We start from the raw sequence: 13,414 nt of genomic DNA on the forward strand, positions 1-13,414 counted from the left end.
AGAGTTCTTGTTGTCAGCTTCCTTTATGACCCCTATTAGTTTCTTGCAAATGAGTTTCGCCTTTCTGTTCTAATGCTCCTGTCTTTTTGAATGGGTTTACTAATTTCGCTTTACGTTTCATTTGTTTCGACTTTGGTATATCTAAGATCCACTTCATGATCTTCGAGGTTTTTATTAATTTAATCTATTTTATGTTATTTTTGTTTTTGCATATTTTTTTTTGGTTCCATAACATAAAGAAAGATTTGAGCAGGGGTTTTACCAGTACCAATACCAATAAATTAGTCATCATTTATTTTACTGAAAAAGTGTGATTACGTTCCTGATTATTTACCATTGGGAGTTCGCAATTATTTAGATTAATAATTTTGGCTGAGTGTTTGCGCACTCAGCGCTTGTATTTAAATCACTAGCTGTAGGGCGAGAGCGGGAGCCAATAAAGCTTTCGTCTGTTCGCTCTTGCGAATTCGCCCCGTCTCTCGCCACCGTAGCATAAGTTAGGTTCTAAGAGAAATTATTGAAATATAATTGTTAGTGATCCATCGAACGCCATCGTAGCCACTCCTTTTCGTCGCGCTTTCGACATAGTTTTCACAAGTTTCGCAATTAAAATCGTCTCGAACTACTGCGTTCACAAGTTTTCGCGTTGTTAATACAAAATAGTATTAAATTTTCATGGTGACCCCGACGTGATCAGCAGTAGAGTTCGCGAGTTTTAATATTTTTTTCGGTGAAAAACTATAAACAATACCAACAAAAACCAATTTATTCGTGTCGGTTCGGCCAATAAATTAAATTCAATAATTTCGTCGCTGGAAATTTTCTGCCGTTCTTGAAGTTGCGCCTGACGTTTCGGCAAATTAAATTGCTTAATTTGCTGCTGCCGCCAAATGGAAGTCAAAAAGGAAGTTGCAATTATCAAGTCGGCCATCCAGGTATAGAGTGCCAAAAGTTGAAAGTTAATCTGTGGCGTTTTGTCAATTGTGTTTTGGCCCATCTTTCAACTTTTTGCATTCGTGTAAAAATCGGTAGATAGTGAGCATTCTAACCAAGAAATAAAAATTTGCATGTACTAACAACCAAAATTCTACAATAAACATAATATATTTCGAATTATATGTGAATCGCTTTGGCCAAAAAACAAGCAATAAAATACTCGTCGTCGACCCAATTAGTGCGAACTTAATTCCCCCAACTTTCGTCGTAGTGAGCACCAATTTAGGGTATAAATAAAAATAGCTGGAAAAAAGTGCAAATTGTGAAAAGTGTAGCTCTCAGAAAATTAGCGGCAATAACTTTCGCCGCAGTTTGTCCGAACATTTCCCGCGCTTTTCAGAATTTTCCCGCGCTTTTCCAATTTTTCCGCGCTTTTCATAATTTTGCGCGCATTTTGGCGTCAGATTTATATATTCGTTGCCCTTAGTTATCGGTCAGTGTATCATTCTCCGTTAGCATCTGCATAGGAAGAGCCGCTAGCCGCGTACACATACACACGCACACCGACACCGCTGCCGCTATTTCGAGTTATCTTTTGTCGTTTTCGTTCTCGATCGCTGCAGCAGTGCAATTTTCGGTCTGCCTAAACGTTTGTTCGTTTTTTCGGTACGCTTGAGCTTAAGCGGTAGCTCTCCTACAGTGCGTGCGTGCGGCATATATTGTCGCAGGGTTTATATAAAAAATATAAAAACCCTATTTAGATTTTTCGCTGTAATTCTCTCGGCACTTAGCTCCCTTACACCGTGTGCGATCGGTATATTACTCGTTGATTTTTTTTATTTTTTTATTTAACAAATAAATAATTTAATAAAAATAAATATTTAACACCTCTTCGATACCAACCAAATAAATACAAATAAACGCAATGGCAACTAAGGATATCGAAGAGCTTAAACACCAACGAGATGTTTGCATGAAAAGTATTAACCGAACTTATCGCCACTTAAAAGAAGCTAAATTATCTATAAATCCGGTCGAGCTTAAGTGTCGATTAGAGATTCTAAATACGCACATTGAAAATGCTTCACTTTTGCAAAACCAAACAGAAGTGAATGACAAAGTCATTGCTGATTTCAATTTTAAATAAGTCCAAACAAAATAATATCGAGAAATCCGCACCGCCAGCAAATCGCCCGCCTCAATGCCGTCCGCCGAGCGTTGCTCTCCCAACTTTTAGCGGAAAACACTCCGAATTTAAAAATTTTATAAGCCTTTTCGAAACTTTCGTTGACAAAGATGACACTTTACACGATATTGAAAAATTCAATCATTTAATTTCGTGTTTAGCTGGAGACGCTTTAGGAACACTTAGGGCCTTCCAAGTCACTGCGGAAAATTATCCCAAAGCCCTTGCTAGCCTGAAGCGGGTGTACGATAATGATTGTCTTATTTTTTTTTGACAACATATCGACACTTTTTAATTTGCAAAAAATTTCCCAGCCTTCAGCTACAGCCTTGAGAACCCTCATCGACACGGTCACAGCCTTGTATGACTCCTTGCTGTCTATTGGGGATGATAGACGCATTACCAATGCCATTTTAATACATCTGGTAATGAGCAAGGTCGATGCAGGAACTAAAAGATTATACTTCGCTTCCACTTTGGATCGAATGTGAGGCGGCCCTCAACAGGCGATACCAACACATGGTAGCAGAAGAGGCTTCCAAGCCCAAAACTGTTCAGCAGACCCAATCTAACCCTAAGAAGAATGGAAATAGGAGTTTTTCGTTTGTCGCTGCCAGGAACGACTCTGTTCAATGCATGTATTGCAACTCAGCTGAACATCAGATTGGAAACTGCGCTTCCTTCGCAGCCCTGACAGTTCAGCAAAGATTCGATTTCGCTAAAAGAGCACCCTTATGCATTAACTGTTTAAGAAAGGGTCACACTGTCAAAAAATGCAAATCGAACAGATGTAGAGTGTGCAATTCCTCACATCACACTTTGCTACATATATATGCCCCAAACACAAATCTCGCGTTGCCACCTCCTTCTCAGCCCACGCTCATGCAGGAGTCTCCATCCACTTCGCATGTTTTGCATGCGAATGCATCGGATCGAGTCATTCTTGCAACTGCTGTTGTGAGCGTCCAAACAAAAAGCGGCGAGTTTGTATTAGCTCGAGCGTTGCTCGACTCTGGTTCACAAATAAACTTTGTAACCGACGAGCTCGCTCAGAGGCTCAAAATTACAAGAGAGGACGTGTGCATGAGCTTGCGAGGCATTGGTGGAACTAATGCCCAAGCCACAAAAAAAATACACACGATTGTGAAGTCGCGAGTAGGGAACATCCAATTGTCGTCCGATATCATCCGGATCAAGCGGTGAACACCAGCGGGTGGAGGGTGCCTGAAAATATTCAGTTGGCAGATCCATTCTTCTTCAAGCCCCAAAAAATAGATATGCTTATCGGCGCTGAAACATTCTTTGAACTTTTATCTATTGGCCAGATAAAGCAGGGGCCTGAATTCCCCATCCTACAAAAGACAGTTCTCGGCTGGATAGTGTCAGGCAGATGTGCCTCTGAAAATAATAAAAACGCTGAAAAAATGGTACATCTCAGCTGCCAGGAGGAAGCGTTGGAGTCAATTGAAGCTGAGACGAGATCCTTCTGAGTCCCTGAAAATCTTTAAGTTGAACACCGTTACATATGGAACTTCGCCAGCCCCCTTTTTGGCGATTCGGTGTTTAATGCGGCTAGAAGAGATGGCGCAAGCAACTCATCCAAAAGCCGCAAAGGTTATTCAGAATGATTTTTATTTTGACGATTTGTTGACTGGCGCCGGATGCGTTGAGGACCTGCAAAGCCTTCGAGACGAAGTTTCTCAGGTCTTGCAAGAGGCAGGCTTTGAATTGGCAAAGTGGTTTTCAAACTGCCCAGAGTTATCCGCATCTGATAGCGCTGTAATGCCACTTATGGCAGACTCAGACGTAACCAAGACCCTTGGCGTGGTTTGGTTACCGGTTAAAGATTACTTTCAATTTCGGTCTTTCCTGGATCTTCGCGCGACAAAACGAAATATTTTGTCGGTGACTGCTCGACTCTTCGACCCACTTGGCCTCTTGTGTCCTTTGGTCACAAAGGCAAAAATGTTGTTGCAGGAACTGTGGCTTCGAAAATTAGATTGGGACGAGTCGCTACCGATGCAGTTGCTCACGTCGTGGGAGACGTTTAAAGCGACGCTTCTGCAGCTGCCTAAAATTAAGGTATCGCGATTCATCAACACAGATCCACAAGTCCCGATTCAAATACATGGTTTCGCTGACGCTTCCATGGAGCGTGCATCTACGTTCGGACTCAAACTGCTGAAGGTTTGAAAGTGCCTTATTGACCGCCAAATCGAAAGTAGCTCCCCTCAAGACGAAAACTTTGCCTCGCCTTGAGCTGTGTGCAGCTCACCTTTTGGCAGATCTCTATAATCGAGTCAGGCCATTGCTAAATTCTCCCATTGAGAATGTTTTCCTGTGGACAGACTTCGAGATCACTTTACACTGGATTAAAACCCATCCCTCGTCGTTGTCGGTTTTTGTTTCGAACCGGGTTGCAGAAATTCAGGAGTGGTCGGAGAAAGCAATTTGGAGACACGTTCCCACGAAAGTCAACCCAGCAGATATAGTGTCCCGAGGATGTGACGTAGAGGAGCTTACAACGTCCATTTGGTTCAGCGGGCCTTCGTTATTGCTAGACTCAGAAAATAATTGGCCTGTAAATAAACATTTCGAACTGCCGGCTGATGTAATGTCGATGGAGCTACGCAAATCGGCAATAGCTCTCGTAGTCAGCCCAGAGCCAAATTATGTGCTTCAGAAAATAGAGTCCTTTTCGTCGCACCTGAAGCTTCTGAGAGTTTTCGTGTGGGTTTTTCGTTTTATTCAAAGGTGCAGAAAGGTGTCGAAGCCCTTTGAAAAAAATATTTCGCCAAGAGAACTGGATTTCACTTTTGATAAAATTGTCGAAGTTGTTCAATTTCACGAGTTCAGGGACGACATAAGTAAAATAAACCGGTAGCAACGAATATTCAAAAGTTAAACCCTTTTCTTCAGGAAAATAAATTAGATTGGTGCTCCTCGACATTGCTACGAGTTGGGGGTCGGTTATTGAATGCTCCTATCCCGTACGAAGCCAAATTCCCGTTGTTGCTGTCTAAAAGCTCACAGTTCGTCAGATCCTATGTGTCATACCTGCACGTTACGAACTGTCACGCCGGCCCACGAGCTCTCGTAAGTCGTCTGCGCGAGAAAATCCGGCTAGTTAATGCTCAAGAAGTCTGCCGACGAACAGTTCGGTCGTGCATGCGCTGCTTTCGCTGTAAGCTGCAACTTTTGACGCAGATAGACTTCGAGCTCTCCGCCCGTTCAATATTTGTGGCGTTGATTTTTGTGGTCCCTTCAGCACAACGTATCGTATCCGTGGTAAGCCACCGTAAAAGTCGTACGTGGCCTTGTTCGTCTGTTTTGCGTCCAAAGCGGTCCACTTAGAATTAGTGTCTGACCTAACCACTGATGCTTTCTTGTTGGCATTTCAAAGGTTCGTGAGTCATTCCGGAGAAGGTGTGGTGCGACAACGCCACCAATTTCGTCGGCGCAGATCGCCACATGAGAGAGTTCCGAGCCCGTCTGGAGGAGCAGGGGGGCGGTATCGAAACATTCGCATCAAAAAAAGGATGCGAGTTTGCGTTCATACCGCCCAGAGCACCGCACTTCGGCGGACTATGGGAGGCAGGTGTGAAGTCTGCAAAGCACCTGTTCCTTCGGACGGTAGTCCAAGACCTCTTGACCGCGGAGGAGCTCGGAACTCTGCTCACCAGCGTGGAGGCCGTGCTCAACTCCAGGCCCCTCGGCGCTCTAAGCAGCGACCCGAACGACGGCGAGGCCCTGACCCCCGGGCATCTGCTCATCGGCGGCCCTCTTCTGGCCCCACCATCAGCGGCGCTCCCGGACCAGATCAGCCTGACCTGCTTGCGACGATGGCGAGGTGTCTCGTCTCTCAGGCACAGGTTTTGGCAGCGATGGTCCCGGGAGTACATCTCCAGCCTCCAGCAGCGGTCCAAGTGGCACCAGGGGGAGCCCAACCTCGTCGTGGGAGCGCTCGTCGTCGTCGCAGAAGACAACCTTCCGCCCCAGCAGTTGAGGATCGGACGAGTGGTAGCGGTGCAAGCCAGCGCCGATAGCAAGGTTCGCGTGGCGGACGTCAGGACGCAGGACGGCGAATATCGGCGAGCTGTCCACCGACTGGCCCTGTTGCCCGTTCTGGGCTGAAGGACGTCGTCCCTTCAGAGGGGGCGGTGTTTGCGCACTCAGCTCTTGTATTTAAATCACTAGTTGTAGGGCGAGAGCGGGAGCCAATAAAGCTTTCGTCTGTTCGCTCTTGCGAATTCGCCCCGTCTCTCGCCACCGTAGCATAAGTTAGGTTCTAAGAGAAATTATTGAAATATAATTGTTAGTGATCCATCGAACGCCATCGTAGCCACTCCTTTTCGTCGCGCTTTCGACATAGTTTTCACAAGTTTCGCAATTAAAATCGTCTCGAACTACTGCGTTCACAAGTTTTCGCGTTGTTAATACAAAATAGTATTAAATTTTCACTGAGGTTTATCTTAGAATTTTTCTTCTCTTCATAGTAGAGTGGGTCTCCATTAATTTTTTTTATCTGTTTTAGTTGCAGAAGAAAATGGTTCATGGCTGCGCCTGATGTTGATGGCAGTTCCATTTTTACACTTTAATTTTTTTATTCAAAAAATTTAAATATTTGTGTAAACGAAATATATGAGTTTGTTAACTCGTTATTCTCTTTGTAGTGTTTGTTAATCACATTTATTTCTTTATTTCTTGTTGCTCGCACACGTGTTCCTCCTCGGCTTCGTTTTCTCATTCCCTTAAAGTATCGATACATTTCTAGAGTTTCGTAACGCTTAAAGCTCTCTAGTCCATTTTCTTTAGAAGGTAGGAGTCCAGGTCAATGAGTAATATTGAGACATCACTAAAACTTATCACAGGTTTTAAAAAAATGAGTGGGTTCTGTATTGTTCTCTGCATTAGGGCCAAGTGACATCATGCAGTTAGAAAGCAGAGAAGGTTGCTATTAAAGTCGCCCGCTTAAATCACATCAGAATAGGCTGAAGAAGTCTCTGAAATTAGCTCAAGTAGTTATGAGCACTTAATGTTTTTGTGTGGCCGACCAGAGTTCTTTTTCCTGGTTTGGAGTTAACTTCTTCTAGAAAAATATATATTCAACTTGGCTTTCTAAGGATGCTTGCACACAAGCTTACAACTAAGATTTTGCGTATATAAATTGCAACTCCACCTTCATGTTCTACGTAATCAGCTCTAAAGAACTATAGTCTTCTCAAGCAAGGTAGGACTCATTGTTGCGAATGTTACGAATTCTTTTTTCTGGGGATATTGTCCATATGAATCGAAAAATTCTGCTGATCTGCGACTATTAAATAAATTCGCAATAATTAGAGCAGGCCATTTAAAAATGATTTTGGGTAGCTGTTCAAAAGGGAAAACTCCTTTAAAAATTGATTATATTTTGGCATGTTTGGAAAGAAATTGTTGAATTTGTAAAGTATTCATTTTAAAAAATCGTACAAATATTTCTATGTCTATCAATATCAATCTTGGAATCATACTCACAGTATACCAGACAAGTAACAGCTTCACTAAGGGGTTCTGAAAATCCTTGTGGCATCAAATTTGAGCATACAGTGGAATTTGAATGATCAGTAGTTAAGTAAAAGGCTAATATGAAACTGTTAGTATCAAACATTTCCATGGTTATTGTAGACCATTATGCTTTATTATACTCGATCATAGCATATTATATCATCTTAAGCTTTAAACATTTTCAGCGTTCGAGTAATCAACTTCTAGCGCCTGGGAAGGAACTTGGGTTAAATGTTATATGATTCATAAAGAGTTGTGCTTCTTGTATCTTTAAATTTGATTTAGTGCCACTTTCCATTTAATAAAATGCAGTTTTTTCAATATTAAAATTAATTCTTAGATCCATCTTATTAAGAAGCAGTTTTCTTTTGTTAAAAATATCACTATGAACTTTTCCAAATAATTCAACCCTATTATTATTTTCGAATAAATTTTTCTGGGAAGAAAAGGGGCTTTCTGATTCATTACAATTACGATCTATAATGATAATAATTATCACTCTGCGGTACTAATATGTTATTTAAATAATCTAAAGAACTTCTAAACATTGAATGTAAAATATTGTTTACTAAAACGGCAGTGTATCCATTTTTCATTTTTCTCTGAGTTACACCACAAGCCGTAAATAAACACATAAGTCTCGAAATGTTTTACCAATTTCCAAACAAACCTATTCGATTGAGGAGGCGCCGTCCAAGGATGCAATAGGCCATGGATGGCTAAGGAGGGGGAGTTGCAATTTATATTCCTTCAAATTACAAGAGCTAAAATTCAATCAAAAATCCTAATTGGCTGTCTGTACAGACCAAATAGAACTGTTCCCTACTCTGATGAAATTGATCTGTTGGCAAGTTTAGGTACGACCCATTTCTCAAGTACCACTGAAACACTATTGGACTTATTTTTTGTTAATGACAACTCCAAGATCCTTTTACATGACCAAATTTCAGTTCCGCTATTCTCAAAACATGAGCTAACATTCAGTATAATGTTTTTGTAAACGTAAATGGAACAAATATATATATTAACTATCTTTAAACAATTTGTTATAATCCAAGATATTGGTACAATTAAAATCTAAAATTATTATCATTTAAAAAATGCGGATTTTTATATTTGTTCCATTTACGTTTACAAAAATGTAAAAAGTATTTTATTATTTATTACTTGTTTAAAGACAATTAAAATTACACTGCGAATAATCATTAAAAAATAAATCAACCAAAGATCACTAAACATAACATTTAAAACAAGTGTCCTAAAAGCCCACTCCCCTTAAAAGCAATCGTCGGTAGGGTATGCAGGCACCAACCGCTCGCAAAACATCCACAAGAGCTGATTTAGTTTGAAGTTTTCTCAACCACTGAAGAGCAGTCGGTGTTTCAAGTGACACGACTGCGATATGCCCTGTTCCCATCTCAGTGGACTGAATTCTATAAATTCGAATACATACATATATGTAAAACATTTAACTGCTACCACTTATTTGAATTTGTAAACAAAAATAAAATGTATGCTGAAATATTAAAAAATATATTACAACATAAAATATTCATATTTATATCATAACCCAATAGTAAATACGCCCATATTCTTAGGGTACCAATTTTGAAAAGTGGCAAAAGACAAAATATTCTTGATGCGCCGAAATGAAATAAACGCACACATGCTCCCGTGTATGAGAATGCATGATCACGCATACATACAAAGACGAATTTAAGCGCAGGGCAGCCTTCTTCAAAAAGCGCCTCTCTGCGACTGATCGACTGAACTCGTGCAATGAGTGCGCGAGCATAAAAATGAGAATAAAAATGAGAGAGCAAAAAACCCGAACGCACACGAAGTGCATGGACCTGCTGCTGTGAGCACGGTGCCTTCCGCGGTCCGTTTTTTTGTGTCCAAATGCGTTGTATGAAATGACCAGTCTATATGTTGTATGGTTAGTGGTTTTATTCTTATGATTAGAACTCAATCTACTCCATGTCCACGGTCGACTCTCAGCTTGACATAATAGTTTAGTTTCCTTACGCAAGAAGTCCTTCATACCTAACCAGCAATCCAGGTTTGACGAAAGAGTTAATAGTATCATAAAGATGAGAAACATGGCATTCAAAAAGTGGAAGCGATATAGGAAAAATGCTTTGTTTGAAAAATTCAGGAAGTTACGTACGAAAAATATATATATCAAGTCAAAATTCGACGAAGTAGTTGAAAACCCTAGGAATAGGGTGGAAACCCATTACCCATTAACCACATATTGATATCGGCCGCCTCAATAATATCTTCGTAAATGTCCCAGTACCAGAATAAGTCTCTAACTCGTATCTGAATATGACTACTTTGGACAACTGTGTTAATAGGTTAGCTTTAAGTGTGTGTCCTTGAGGCAATATTATATATATTAGATATTATATATTGGACGTCATCAATCCAAAATTTGAAAAAATTCTACTGCCTCAGATATTGCCACTAATAAAACATATATTTATCTCTGCCGTTACACTTTCAACCTTCCCTAAACTACTAAACACCTAAGGGAATTAATAAATATAGGCCTAAACCAATTCTTCCATATCTCTCAAAAGCCTTTGAGCAAATATTGGCATCCCAAATAAAACAATTTATCCAGCAAAACAATTTAATTTACAATTTACAATCTGCTTTTCGCCCCTTCAGAAGCACAATAGCCATAAAAACGATTTCAGAGGATATCAGGAAAAAACTCGATAACAGCTAGGCTACACACTTAACACTTCTTGATTTTAGCAAAGCGTTCGATACTGTTAGCCCCAGTATTATGTTATAATTTGGATTTTAGATCTGTAATAAAGCGCAGAGCTCTGACAATGCTCCCCAAAATTATCCACACTAGGGACCGTCGTACCTGTTTTCTGAGTTATGTTTTAGTGCATATCAAAAAAGTAATAATCTAATTGTAAACCGGACAAAGTTGTCCAGTTCAGCAAATCACTTTTTTGTAAATTCTGCTCGTAGTCACCACGTGACTATCACATTAATTGTGGTCGTATATGTGTGTGCGCGTCATTTTCGTGTTTTCCCGGCTTGGCATGCTACGGTAAAGCTCTCGAGCTGTACCGTCTCCCCTCTTTCCTCGGGAAAACAAAGATCTGGTCGTGGTCTTCCGCGATTCGTACAGAGTCTGCCGACTCTGCGGTCTTTTCGGTTTCTTGTTCTGTGCATCACCTTATTCTACTCGTATCAACGGATGACTCTGGCTTCATGCCCGACGCAGAATCAGTTTGCCTCGTTGGCATATGCCCGACGCTATAGTCCGCTCTTTTTTCGTTGCATTCTCGTGTTATTCTGCGTTCTATATAGACTCTGGCATTTGCCCGACGCTATAGTCCGCACCGCTAGTTGCTGCCTGCCCGCGTTGTCCTTGCTTGTCTGTACCGAGTTCTTGTGTTTGTTGTTTAAGCTCACTGACGTGGACGGTTCGTTCCTTTTGTGTTGCCTTGTGGCGGATTCTACAAATGGCTGGTGAGACGAAGTCTATCACTGTATACGGTCCGTCATATCTCGGCGTTAGCTTTGCCGCGAAACCCTCGGCTGCCTTCGACAAATGGTGCTCCTTCTTTCAGACCGTGTCCCCTATTGTTGGATTCCACTGCCTCCTTTGTAAATTGTAATGCCTGGCTTGGTCCTGAGCAGCTTTCTCCATGTTTCGGCGCACAATTTCGAAGATCTCCTTCATCTTATTGGCCTTATATTCATGCGTTTCCGTCTGCTTTCCTGTGCCGATTGTTTCCCTGTCGTACAGGGCGTTGGGCAGCCGAAACTCTCGAGCCTGCGTGAGGAAACACGGGGAGCACCCTGTTGATCCCGACGTACTTGAGTACTAGCATAATCTCCGGCCACTTCTCGTCCCGATTCCTCTGGCTCTGTCCTGCAAACTGAGCTATCATGGTTTTAACGGTTCGGTTTGCTCTTTCTGTCGGATTTTCCTGATGTGTATATGGTGCTGTGAATTGTTGCTTAATGCCCATTTCGCTGAGGAATTTCTTGAATGCTTGGCTGGCAAACTGTACTCCATTGTCCGTTATAACCATCTTTGGGGCTCCGAACTTAGCGATGATTCTTTCTCGGAACGCCTTTTGAAGTATTTCTGCCGTTGCTGTTCGCAACGCTACCAATTCTGACCACTTTGAAAATCTATCTATCAACTCTAGCAGCATCTGGTTACCATGCTTTGATCTTGGCAATGCTCCGAAAAAGTCTGCGCAGACTGTTACCCATGGTTCTTCGGCTATCTGCGTCAGCATCTTCCAAGCTGCCTGCATCTGGTTAGGTTTGTATTTATTCCTGGCCAGTAATACCAGCCGCCAGCCTTGCAATCGTTTTCCGACTCGCCATGTATCCAGCTGCTGGTGAGTGGTGATTCTCCCTAGCCGAAAGGCTTCTGGCAGCGGCTGTCTCCACAGTGCCTTCAGCTGCCCCTTCCTGTACGATATTTCAAAATCATACTGCTGCAGCTCCAGGGCCCACCTCGATATCCTTTCTGAGGGACTTTCTATGCTGTTCAACCATTTAAGCGCCATATGGTCAGTTACCACTTTAAAGTGGTATCCTTCTAAATAAGGTTTGAGCTTCCGGATCGCCCACACGATTGCCAGGCATTCTTTTTCCCTGGTTGAATAGTTGTTTTCCGCGCCGTTCAGGGTCCGGCTTGAACACGAAATGACCTTCTCGCCGCTTTCTGTTTCCTGCGTCAGGACTGCCCCTGTACCATAATCGCTTGCGTCCGTCGGCAGCACGAATGGTTTATCGAAATCTGGGCATGCCAGCACAGGATCGGCAACTAGCCTTGCCTTCACCTCCTCGAATGCGTGCTGGTGATCTATAGTCCATGTCCAATTCGTGCCTTTCCGCAATAGATCATTTAATGGTTTCACAATTCGAGCAAAGTCGGGCACGAATCGACTGTACCAAGATGCTACGTCTAAGTATTGGCGCAGTTCCCGGATGGTTGTAGGTGGTTCCAACTCGGCTATGGCTGCTACCTTTTTGGGATCAGTGCCGATTCCTTGATTTGTCACGCGGTGTCCCAGGTAAAGCAATTCGCTTCTGAAGAATCGACATTTTTCGTGATTTTTCCTGAGGTTTGCCTGCTTTAGGCGTCGGAAAACTTCTCTCAGGTTCCTTCTGTGTTCCTCCAGTGTGCGTCCGATCACGACGATGTCGTCTTGGTACGCAAACGCGTGTGGTAACATCTCCGGTCCTATAACCTGATCCAGTGCTTTCCACTGGAAAAGTCCCTTTCCTGGCACTGTCAACGCCGTCAATAGCCTGCTATTTTCTTCTAGGGGAAATTGCCAGTATCTGCATGTATCTCGCCTCCCTCAACTGGTCCAATATGTAAATTATCCTTGGCATCGGAAAAGCATCTTTGATAGATTTGGCATTGTCGACACAAAGCCTCCACTGACCTGTCTTCTTCTTCACCATGACAATCGGGGAGCTGTAAGGACTTATCGAGTGTTCTATTCAGCAACTCGTCGACTTTCGCATTGATTTCCCCTTGAACCTTTGGATTTTTCGGGTAGTATCTCTGTTTGATTGGCTTGGTGACTCTGTGCTCGGCTATTATGGATGTTCCATTCATTGTTCGAAATTCTGCGAGCTCATGCCACGAAAAATTTTTCCTCTAACCACCCGTTGTGCCTTCTCCTTTCTGGGATCACCACTGTATGTCCAGCACAATTTATTTCGGTGCCGCCTCCTATGAGG

Source organism: Drosophila gunungcola, unplaced genomic scaffold (assembly GCF_025200985.1).
Source record: "Drosophila gunungcola strain Sukarami unplaced genomic scaffold, Dgunungcola_SK_2 000016F, whole genome shotgun sequence".
Taxonomy (NCBI): domain Eukaryota; kingdom Metazoa; phylum Arthropoda; class Insecta; order Diptera; family Drosophilidae; genus Drosophila; species Drosophila gunungcola.